The 12,652-nt window shown below is 45.7% G+C and overlaps 1 long non-coding RNA gene across 1 annotated transcript; it reads left to right on the plus strand.

Moving 5' to 3' along the window:
• The first annotated feature begins 8,596 nt into the window (after positions 1-8,596).
• LOC116084650 lies at positions 8,597-9,690 on the plus strand. The gene is made up of 2 exons (XR_004116201.1): positions 8,597-8,642; positions 9,551-9,690. It is a non-coding gene; the product is annotated as an uncharacterized LOC116084650 (long non-coding RNA).
• The last annotated feature ends 2,962 nt before the right edge of the window (positions 9,691-12,652 follow it).

The following is a 12,652-nucleotide window of genomic DNA, read 5'->3' on the forward strand; positions in this document are numbered from 1 at the left end:
ACTGGAGGAAAAAAGCAATTCCAGCCAGCATTATGGCTAAAAGATTCTGTAGGAAGGAAATGGTGGTAGAGATAAGCGGTGTGGTGGTTTGAATAGGGATGGCCCCTGTAGACTCATGTGTGTGAATGCTTGGTCCATAGGGAGTGGCACTATTAAGAGGCATGACCTTGTTGGAGTAGGTATAGCCTTGCTGGAGGCAGTGGGTCACTGGGGGCAGGCTTTGAGGTCGTAGAAGCTCAAGAATGGCCAACGTGTCACAATCTCCTTCTGTTGCCTGCAGACCAAGATGTAGAACTCTCGGCTCCTCCAGCTCCATGTCTGCCTGCACACTGCCATGCTTCCCACCATGAAGATAACAGACTAAACCTCTGAAACTGTTAGCCATCCCCAAAGTAAATGCTTTCCTTTAAAAGAGTTGCCTTGGTCATGGTGCCTCTTTGGCAGCAATAGAAACTCTAACTAAGACAGATGGGGAGTTATCTTCATTTAGAGTAACCTAAGAACAGAAGCTACAGAGGCTAAGGGTATGACTCAGTTGGTAAAGCACTTGTCATACAAACATAAGGGCTTGAGTTTGATCCCCATCACCCACATTGAAAACAATAACTAAGCATGGTGAGCCCTGCCTGTGATTCCAGCCCTGAGAGAACAGAGACAGGAGGATCCCCAGGGCTTGCTGAATTTTTGAGCTCTAGGTTCAATGAGAAATCCTGTCTTAAAAATTAAGGAGAGCAGTTGAGGAAGATGTCCAATCTTAACTCCTGGACACCACACTTGCATGCACACAGTGGGGAAGGATAGAGCCTGAGTTAGTTATTTTTACATCTCTATGATCCTAACACTGAACAGATGAAACTTAAGGAAGGAAAGATGTTTTCTGAGCCATGATTTCAGTCCACCATGTCAAGGAAGGCATAGCCAAGCAGCTCAGTTCATGGCAGCTGCAGAGCATGGCAGAGGCTGTTCACATCTTAGCAACCAGGAAACAGAGAGCAAGTGAGTTGACCTTCAAAGGCCATGACCCACTCCTCATGACCCACTCACAGCAGCTAGACCTCCCCTCTTAAAGGTGCTACAACACCCCCTCCCTCTTCCAAATAGCACCAACAGCTAAGGGACATGTACATTAAAAACATAAGCCTCATAGAAATATTTCAGTCAAACCATAACAGAGTCTGAACAAGGGGCTGGAGGCAGGTGGTTTATTTGAAAGGTGATCCCAGGAAGCAAGAGTGAGAGAATATGGAGAATGGGACAGGAAAGGAACAAAAGCCAATGTAAGGGTGTTGTGAACATTGTGCTTTGAGTCTCCATACCCTAAGATTTCACAGAACCTGTGCCAGAACTAACCAACCAATGAGAAGCAAGCTAGAACACTCCCCACCCACCTCTTATCCCTTATTGGCTGAAGGCGCTTGCAAGGAAAGACAGCCAAAAGCTTCTGTGAAGGCTTCATTGCAGAGAAGAGGAGAGGCTCAGCTCTTACCTAGACCTCATGTCAGCTGAGTCTAAGCCCCAGGGAAGTGTCCTTCAGGGCAGAGGCTGAAATCACCTGCCGTTAGAAACCAACCAACCGAGGCAACAAGGGAATGCTTCTATGCCTCCCTGTGTATAGTTGATCAGTATCTGAGCACCTTCCCTGGGGTGCACATCCACCAGCTAGTCCCACCAGGAACACAGCTGGTGATGGATCCAAGTTGGGCTTGTTGGTGCTTGTTGAGATGAAGAAGACCACACACCATGGGGTACTGTGAGTGTCTCATAGAAAGGTATCAAGTGGGGCTTCTCAGAAGACCGTTTGTGTTCGATGACTTCACATCACAGCAAGGGTAGGGCAAACAGTCTTGCTCTGAGTTCCATGCTGTGCAACAGAACAATTGTGTGACAGAGCCTCTTAATTATCTTAGTCTAAGAGGCTGTGGGGGAGTAGAGTGAGGCTAGACCCAGAGTTAATTGGGAAACACTACTTTTGTTTGCCCACAGAATAGACTACTTAGAGTTGGCCTTGCTTTTGTCTTTGCTTAAATGCTATACTGGTTAGTTTTCATTGTCAACTTGACACAATTTAAAGTCACCTAGAAAAAGAGAACCCCAACCTATGCACAGATCAGTCTGGCCTGTGGTCATGTCTGTAAGAGATTATCTTGATTGATGTAGGAGGGTACAGCCCACTATGGGTGGCACTGTGCCTAGGCAAGTGGAAGCTAGTTGAGCATGAACCAGTGAGCAAACCTATAAGCAATATTCCTCCATAGTCTCTGCTTCTATCTCCTACCTTGAGCTTTTGCCCTGACTTCTCTTCTCGATGAACTGACCTGAAAGTGTAAGGCAAATAAACTTTGAAAACAGGGTGGCCAGGCAGTGGTGGCACATACCTTTAATCCCAGCACTTGGGAGGCAGAGGCAGGCGGATTTCTGAGTTCGAGGCCAGCCTGGTCTACAAAGTTGAGTTTCAGGACAGCCAGGGCTATACAGAGAAACCCTGTCTCGAAAAAAAAAAGAAAGAAAGAAAGAAAGAAAGAAAGAAAGAAAGAAAGAAAGAAAGAAAGAAAGAAAGGAAGAAAACGGTGGTTCACCGTGTTTGTGAGCTTTTCACTGCTGCAACAGAATACTTGAGAGAGTCAACTGGAAGGAAGGAAAGTTTATTTCGGTCCATGACTGGCTTGCTCCGTTGTTTCAGACCTAAGGTGAGGCACAGCAGCATGGTAGAAAGCCATGGTGAACAAAGCTGTTCACCATAAGCTGGCCAGGAAGCAGAGGGGAGGGGCCCAGGACAAGAAATCATGCCAGGGCTGTAACTCCAGGACCAATCCCCTTTCAACTAGCTTATGCCTCGTAAGTTCCCAGAACCTCCCAGCAGGTCCTGACACTGTGAAGCCATGGATGGATTAATCTGTTGGTGAAGCCAGAACTCCCATGATCCAGTCACTTTCTAAAAGTCCCACTCTTAATATTAATACCATGGGGACCAAGCAACAAAGTAGGCACTGTGGTCTCATCTTACTGTCAGTCACAAAACAGCCTTGACTGATTTCAATGCAATTGCATTAGGTAGGGACAGGATTTCAAAGCCAGGCCCAGTGGCTGATGCCTTTTTCTTTCTCCAGGTTCATCTGATGCAGGCTTTGCACTCTGGCTAAAGTGGTAGGCATGCACATTAGCTATGCCAAGTGGCTCTAAGCACCAGTCCACTCAAGGAGCACAGGGGGCATGAGAGTAGGGGCAGATCCAAAGACTCCTCTGTCTCTAGAAAAGCTCTTTCAAAATCTGGCAGAGCCATTCGGGCAGCCTCTCTCCTTCTGTGACTCATGACCACAGGGCTCATGGCTGAACATCAGAGTGATGCCAGTAACAAGGGAATTGACAGGGCTCACCCATACATTTCCTGCCATTCATGCGAAGGCGGCAGAGATGGATGGTGACAGCTCAGATACCGTGCCTGGCCACAAGAACCTTGCTCAAGCTAATGAAGCCTGGTTGCTGGGGAGGAGAGTGAGGGATACTCTAGATTGTTACAAAATCTGCTGCTGGCTGCCACCTTTCCCAGGAAACTTTACATATTCAGAATATTCAGAGTGGTTTCTGGGACAGTATTGATATCCAGCCAACACAATGACTAAGGTCATTCAAAGGTCAAGTTAGGACACAGAACAGGCATCCTAATGTCATCGAGGCTAAAGGAAGTCAGCACAGGTACACAGCAGAGGTTGGCTTCAGTACCCTGTGCCCTTGAATAGACCATCAAAGTGTAGGAGTATGTGGCAGAGGAGTGTGTCCACCTCTCTACAGACAGGAAGGTGAGGAAAGACTACGGGAGAGGCCTACCTTCCTCTAATTCTGCCATACCTCCAGCTGACCCCCTGGGACTCACATCAGCTTTACCACTAGCACACAGACCATGCATGTAAAGTTTAGTGAGGATCCCAACACCTCTCTGGAAGTTTAGCTTTCACTCTCGCTGCAGAATGGATTCTTCCAGAGGCCACTATTCTGCATAGGAGATGCACATCTCCCCTGAGTCTGGTGCACACCACCCACCCTCGAACCACACCATTTATAGTCTGACTATATGGTTTAATAAGCATAGCAGACGCAGATGGCAGCAGCACACTCCCTGCGCATCCTTTGCTCGCAGCATGGCCACTGAGTTCTGTGCTGGCTCAGATTTCCTCTAGGCTAGAGCCAGGGGTCACCTGCACTCTGCCCTGCGTGTTCTCTGAAGGCAAAGCAGTTCATGCAGCAACTGTGTTCATCAGCTCTTCGTTGCTGTAACAGAATATTTGAGAAAGCCAACTGAAAGGAAGAAGGACTTATTTGGTTTTAGAGATCTCAGTCCATGGATGGTTGGCTCCATTGTTTCAGGCCTGTGATGAGGCAGAACGGCAAGGTAGAAAGAAGGACACAGTGTAACAAGGCTGTTCATCATATGCTGGCCAGGAAGCAGAGGGGAGGGTCCCAGGACAAGAAATCATTCCAAGTCAGTAACTCCTAGGACCAATCCTCTTCAACTAGCTCGTGCATCCTAACTTCCTAGTAGGTCCTGACATTGCGAAGCCATGAATGGATTAATCTGTTGATGAAGCCAGAACTCCCATGATTCAATCCCTTCCTAAAAGTCCCACCTCTGGCTCCTACTGCCTTGGGGAGCAAGCCTTTAACACACAGGTTTTCAGGAGACACCAGTCTCTTTCCTTCAGGTAGGTAATTCTGGATACATTCTGTGTACTTTTCAGGATGGCACAGCAGAGCTAGGTAGTGACCTTAATAATATAGCTTTTCCTCTGGCCCTGATCACCCCCACACTCTTGCGGTTCAAGCTCATCTCCTGCCTTCAAACCACCTGCTTCCAAGACCTCACCCTAGACTGCTGCCACGGCAAACCCAACCTGAACCACAGATCAGCGCAGACCTCCTTGGTTGTGTCTCCTTCCCAGCTTCACAAGTTGATGCCCTGAGCATCTATTCTCCTACTCAAGGCTGCAGAAAGCAGGGTACAGCTGTCCAGGTGCCTCTGAAATCCTGCCACAGGGCACGTGGTCCACCACAGGGCTGGTCCCACCCTAACATCAATGGTGAAGTCTTTCTACTGTTTGTAGAGCTAGAAAGAGAAGTGGGAGCTACTGGGAAAGGATATCTTGCTGAGGATGAGGAGCTGGTTTTCATTACTGCTTTTATTGTTGTCGCCAAACCCCTGGCAAGAACAAGTTAAGGAAGGAGGGGTTTATTTTGGCTCACCGTTTTAGAGAGTTCTGCCCCGTGTGCTTGAGCAGAATGTACACCCAACACAGTATGTGATGGAGGAGCTTGTTCACCTCATTGCAGACAGGAAACAGAGAAAGAGGGTTCTAGCAAAGGGTCAGGGCAAGGTATAGCCTCGACTATCCCCACTTCTGCTATACACCTCCTCAAGACTTCCCAATTGTGCATGCAGCAAGAGACAACTCCGTTCATCAGGTGGAGCTCTCAGAAGTTACTGCCTGGCCACTAAACCCTCCATACCTGATGTTTTGGGGAACATTTCATATTCAAATCATAACAGATCTCCTCTCTAAAGCACACCAAGATGTGGCACAGTGAGAGCACCGACCACCCTAGGTCAGTGGAGCCTTGATCCCCTTGAGTAAAAGGGCATGCAGACGCCAGTGAGTGTGACAGATGAAACGGGGGCCTGTCTGCACTTGCAGCAAGGGCATGTTAAGTTCTTCTCTCCACCCAGCTAGAATTCATCCTAAGACATTTGTGGTCGGTCACCTCTGCACGTGGGAGGTATCCTTGGGTGCTGACAGCTGACGTCATCTCTTCTGCAAGGTCATGACTGCAGCCTAGCTTCTCCAGTGCACATCAGGCGCCAACCTTGTAATCAGGTCTCCTACTTTGGGATGAGATGATGAATGGCAAGATTACTGGATTCCAAAACAACACATAAGAGACTCCTCTCTGTGTGTGCATGTGTGTGTGTGTATTTATGTGTGTGAGTGTGGGTGTGTGCAAATGTGTGAATTTGTGTGTATGTGTCTTTATGTGGGAGTGTGCATGTACGTGAATTTGTGTGTGTGAATCTGTGTACCTGTGTGAATTTGTGTGGGTATGTGAATTTGTGTGTGTGTGTGTGAATCTGTGTATCTGTGAATTTGTGTGGATATGTGTTTTTGTGTATGAGTGTGTGAATTTGTGTATGTATGAGTGTATGTGTGTGTGTGAATCTCTGTGTATATGTGTGCATTTTGTGTGAGCATACATATGCATGTGTGCAAATTTCTGTGTTCTTAAATGTGTTTGGGTGAGCATGCATCTATGTGCATGTATGTGTATGTGTGTGCGTGTGTGTGTGCAGTGGCAGGGCAGAGCAGGACAGAACTCTCTGAATCCTCTGAGTGTAGGGAGGTGTCAGCATTAATAACACACAGCTTCTCCTAGTGCCTATTATTATGCTCCACATAGTAAAGCTTGGGTTGGCAGACTTGCCTCTGTGGTGAACACCTGAAACAACTGAAAAGAAGGGGAGATCTCCTTTGGCTAATGGGTTCACAGGGTTTGGTCCATGCTCATCTGACTCTTGTTTCTGGGCCTGTGGTTAGGGCAGAGAATCATGGCAGGAGCTGAGCTGATCTGCTCATGGCAGCCAGGGAGGGGAAGAACAAGACCCTCTTCCAGGACATGCTCTAGTGTTCTTCCTCCAACCACATTCCACCTCCCAAGGTTTCCACGGCCTCCCAGAGAGAGAGGGAGGCCCCTGCAAGCCACAGCAGCTGCCACAAGTCACAGTCTGTGAGAACGTCTGTGTGACTCTGAAGGAACTGACTTCTTAACATCATTTGAGTGGTAAAAGCCACATGGGACTTAGGGTCACCATGTTGGGCAGTGCCAGTTTATAACACAGAAGCCCTGATAGCCTTTGGGACATTGAGACATAAACATTTGGAGGTATCACTGAAGCCAGTAGTAACTACCAGGCTGTTTGCTCCAGACCTCGGGATGAAGCTCCAGAGAATGTCACCTGCCCCAGAAATTCACATTAAGTAGGCTGCCTCTTGGGAATAAGAACACATGGGCCCAAAGATACTTTTGGGGTGTGCAGGTCTTGCAAGTTGGCCTGGCCTTGAGCAGTCGATACAGGAGTCCAATGGAGCTCTGGCTCCCCCTAAAGGCCACAGTGAGATTGCACTCACTTCGTTTCCTCTCTTCCCCTTCCTCAGAATGGGGCCCAAGAACAGAAATAGCCTACTCAAAGTCACATCGGAACAGAGCAGAGGACTTAAAAAATCATCTCTTCAACTCCCTTATTACTGTTTCACAGTAGAGAAGCCAAGGCTTCTCTTTGGCCTCTTCACCCCCGGCACTGACCTGCTGAGCACACAGATGGACTAAGAGCATGTGGGCAACAAGAAAAATAGGAACCATCTTGTCAAGGTCAGGCCTTCCTTCTGCCTCCTTACTGCCACATGGTAATTCCTTTAAAGTGCTGATGAGTAAGGTGAGTGAGTGTTCAAGAGAATGGGACAGCTGTCCACTAATATCCACAGAGAATGGAAAGCCATTGATAACATCCACAGAGAATGGGACAGCCGTCCACTAATATCCACAGAGAATGGAAAGCCATTGATAACATCCACAGAACATGGGGCAGCCAGCCACTAATGAGTTACAGACAACTGGACAGCTGTCTGCTAACAATCACAGAGAACTGGACAGCCATCCCCTAACAATCTACACATTCCTTTCAGGCACTCGTCTAAATGGTGGTGCATACCTTTAATCCCAGCACTCAGGAGGCAATGGAAAGCAGATATCTGTGAGTTCCAGGCTATCCAGGGCTATACAGTGTGGCCTTGTCTCAAGAGAAAAACCAAATTCCTCCCCCATTCCCACACCCCCTACACCCACACACCCTACCCCCTGTATATTAGGCTTAGCTCTTAGCTCTTATAAACAGCAACAAAATTTTTTCTGCTTATTGACTGATTGAGTGGATACCATTTATCCATTTGGAGGTAACTAATAACATTTGATACTTTACTGCTGCAGGCCAGCCGATCTGGGCTTCCCTCAACCCGCGGGAGAAATGGAGTCCTGGTCAGGTCGACAAAGTGTAGGTGAAGAAATGATGGCAGAGACGACACATGGAAGTACAGGATCTGAATGTATTTCTTAAAAATGGCATGAGGCTTTTACAGTCATTGCAAAAGAGAAATGAAAAATCTGGCAGCTCAGTAGTCGAGGTACATCTGAAGTCACCTGAAACACACTGGATCTAAAACAGTAGCCATCTCCTTTGGACTGGTACAGCACCCCCGGGCTCCGAGCATGCTCAAGCTGCATGGGCCCTGCCGGAGTCCCGGGGGGCTGCGGATGCACCAGCCAGGAGGGTAGAGGCTCGAATCTAGAATCAAGAATCTAGAATGCTCAATGCTAACTGCTGCACACTGTCTCACACATACACACTCCGTTCAAGGTCCCGCCCATCCTTAGTAAAAGGCCCACTATGCTAATCTTCTGGGCTAATAGAGACTTGTTTCTTTCTTGCTAATTCCTAGGAGTGGTTCAGCTGCAGTACCAGACTGAGAATGAGGATTCTACTTGACCTTGCCCTGGGATAAGTCTCCCATTCTGTAAGCTTCAATGCCCTACCCACAATGCCAAAGGTAATTAGTTTGGATGGGTAACATTCTTTACGAAATTCCAAGGCAGGGTTTGGCTAAGATGTTGGAACATTGGTAAAGGTCAGAGAGCAATGTCCAGTTTTGTCTAGCTATTAATAAATCATATCTTGATGGGCACCTAGCAAGTTCGCAAGGACATATCTGGGCTACCTCTGAGTTAGCGGATGCCATGACTGATTGAATGCCCAGGAGGCACAAACTCTCTTTGAAGTCATAATGCCTCTTGTCCTTAATCAGGCTTTTAACCCCCCCCCCCCCCGATATTGCAGACTTAACTGGAGTAGACAAGTGGGCATGGCACTTTACCAAGCAGAAAGGTCTCTTTATTGTCTAACTTCATTAATTTTTGCTTTCCCCAACCCCATAGCTCAGCATGGAAGACACTTAGCCAAGCTCCTAACAGTACCCCAATTCTACTCTAAGGAAGATGATGAGCATTGATAATCTCCATAAAGAGTCGCTTCAATTGTGGCAAGCAAGCCACTTGGGGGAGATGTCCCAATTTTATCTGCAGACAGAATGTTGTCCAAAAAGCAGAAACACAGGATAGTCAATTGCTAAGCTCTGCCAATACAGGGCAAGATAGTCCTTCATAATTCCTGCTTCATTTAAGGTCTGTCAGATGTTCTGGGATGGAAGGCTGAAGATAGATGCTCCAATGTTATAAAAAAAATATTGAGGACTGTTCAAGCTTTAAGCTATCTATGTTGCTTCTATGATTTTTAGAAGCCGAGTCCCTGTGCTTCCTGCATACTCAAATAACATTTATTCATTCTCAAATCTCTGATGGGGTTGAAGGCTAGATAGTTATATTCTCACAATTAAACTTAAGGTGTTCTAGATTTTAATAGATGGTTTTATTTACCCCCAAATGGATAAATGCTATCCAGGAACTAAATGGTTGAAGGCGAGGAAGAAACCCTGGACCAAGCTTAAACATTTCTACCACACTACTCTGCAACCACGCCAATGTGGCCTGAACCATTGTTCATTGTTTATTGGGGTGCACAATAAAACAAGCTGTCCTCCAGTGAACTGTCAGTGATAATTCCCTATTTTACCTTCTTAGAACTACAGAGCATTCAGTGTGGGTATGATTAAAATCACATACATTTGGGGAACAAATGCAGAAATGATTATATAAGTTAACCTGTCAATCAAAACAGAGAACCATCCAAAATATTTCACTCCTAACCAAATTCCCCCTTCTTAGACCCTATGAAAAGAAGCCCCCAACAATAATCTAGAGCTCTCTGGTATGTTGCCCCAGGTGGCCTCCTTTCTAATCAGGACAATAGCTTCCTTGCTACTTTTGCGATAAGCCTTTATTTCAGTTCCTTGAATAAGAGGCCAAGGGGCCAAGGGGCTGGAGAGATGGCTCAGCGGTTAAGACTGCTCTTCCAGAGGTCCTGAGTTTAATTTCCAGCAACCACATGGTGAGTAATGGGATCTGATGCCTTCTTCTGGTGTGTCAGAAGACAACAATAGTGTACTCACATACATTAAATAAATAAATAAATAAATAAATAAATAATAGAGGCCAAGAACCTGGAAATCCAGACTAGATTTCTACCACTGTAACGCCCAGACTAGAAACCTATTTACAATGGCCCAAAGTTTAAGAGTTCTACCTTATGTAAAATCATGACACGAAAACCTTTTAATGAGGACCCAGCTATACCACTCCTGGGCATATATCCAGAAGAGGTTCCAACATGTAATAAGGACACATGCTCCACTATGTTCATAGCAGCCTTATTTGTAATAGCTAGTAACTGGAAACAACCCAGATGTCCCTCAACAGAGGAATGGAGAAAATGTGGTATATCTACACAATGGAGTACTACTCAGCTATTAAAAACAATGAATTTATGAAATTCTTAGGCAAATGGATGGATCTGGAGAATATCATCCTGAGTGAGGTAACCCATTCACAACACACATGGTATGCACTCATGATAAGTGGATATTAGCCCAGAAGATCAGAATACACAAAGTACAATCCACAAACCACAAGAAACTCAAGAAGGAAGACCAAAGTGTGGATACTTCATTCCTTCTTAAAGCGGGGAACAAAATACTCATGGAAGGAGTTGCAGAGACTAACTATGGAGCAGAGACTGAAGGACAATCCAGAGACTGCTCCACCTGGGAATCTTTCCTATATTCAATCATCAAATCCTATTGTGGATGCTATTAAGTGCTAGCTGACAGGAGCCTGATATAGCTGTCTCCTGAGAGGCTCTGACAGTACCTGACTAATACAGAAGTAGAGGCTCACAGCCATCCATTGGACTGAGTACAGGGTCCCCAATGAAGGAGCTAGAGAAAGGACCCAAGAAGCTGAAGGGGTTTGCAGCCTCTTAGGATGAACAATATGAACTAACTAGTACCCTCAGAGCTCCCAGGGACTAAACCACCAACTGAAGAGTACACATGATGGGACTCATGGCTCCAGCAGCATATGCAACAGAGGATGGCCAAATCAGTCATCAATAGGAAGAGAGGCCCTTGGCCCTGTGAAGGTTCTATGCCCCAGTGTAAGGGAATGCCAGGGCCAGGAAGCGGGAGAGGGTGGGTTGGTGAGCAGGGGGAGAGGGGAGGGAACAGGGATTTTTTTGTTGTTGTTGTTTTCGTTTTTTTTTTTTTTTTTTTTTTTTTTTTTTTTTTTTTTTTCTTTCTGGAGGGGAAATTGGGAAAGGAGATATCATATGACATATAAATAAAGAAAATATCTAATAAAAAACCTTTTAATATAAAATTTTAGTATTTGGTCAAATAAAAGCTTCAAGAAAACATGAATTTGCATGCTCTCATTTTATTAACTTGGCAATGGAAGTCATTCTAATGAATTGATACATACGGTACTAAAAAAATTGTTGGCTGTTTCTGAATGCGTATATGATGTAGGTCTTCTGTGAACACAAAGGAGCAGGAGTCCCAAGTTCAAACACCTCAGGAGAGAGAAGCATGAGCATGAAAGGAAAGAATCCTCTGAAGAACTGGCTAGAAACTTTTCACTCTCAAATATGATGTGATAGAAAAACGAAGTGTCCATTGCGTTGGGTTTACATAGCATTGGGTTTACATAAGTTCTGACAAGGAACCACGTCTGAAATGAGAACTGACAGTTGAATACTCTGGAAATGTCTGGGACTCCAATCACATCTGAATGACCTTGGGTTTTTCTGCTTAACATGGGGCTAATAGCTGATATTTTTCTTCTATAGTTTATAAACTTGCTTGGTAGCTTTAAAGACAAAATCACATCCACTCCTACCAGGCACTTACCACCAGTCTGTTCATGCTTCTCTCTCCTGAGGTGTTTGAATGTGGCTCTTGCTCCTGTGTTCACAGAAGATCTACATCAAGACATCTGCAGTGGAATACAGCAGCAGCAGAGAAAGACTTCTGGTGAAATCTCCAAAACCACCGATCTGATGAGCACAGGACAATCTGTTTCTCCATGCAGCTCCTCCGCCTCACCAGAATTACCTTGCTCTGCCTATCTGAGCAGTGGCTTTGTTTTGTAATATAATTAGGGAAACACCAAACAGCAGTAGGATTTCCTATGAAAACTGTGCTGACTGAAGGTGCAACCCAGTACTGGAGCACTTGCCCAGCATGAACAAGGCCCTGGTTTCAACACCTTCCCACCTCCCACAAACAAACAAAGAAATCTGACATGTACTGTATAATACACCTCAAACAACTTTTCACTTAATCTCAGCCTAATGGTTGCCTAGAACCACACACTGTTACATATTTTAATTCAAATCTCCAATGAGTGGATATATTTATTGGCTGTTCCTTTTTAAAAAAATTATTAATTAGTTGTATGGGTCTTTTGTCTGCATGTATGACTGTGAACTATGTGCATGCCTGGTATTTATGGAGGTCAGAAGAGGACATCAGAGCCCCAGGTACTGGAGTCACTGTTATGTGGGTGCTAAGAATTGAACACAGGTCCTCTAGAAGAACAGCAAGAACTC

The sequence above is a fragment of the Mastomys coucha genome, unplaced genomic scaffold (assembly GCF_008632895.1).
Source record: "Mastomys coucha isolate ucsf_1 unplaced genomic scaffold, UCSF_Mcou_1 pScaffold9, whole genome shotgun sequence".
NCBI lineage: Eukaryota > Metazoa > Chordata > Mammalia > Rodentia > Muridae > Mastomys > Mastomys coucha.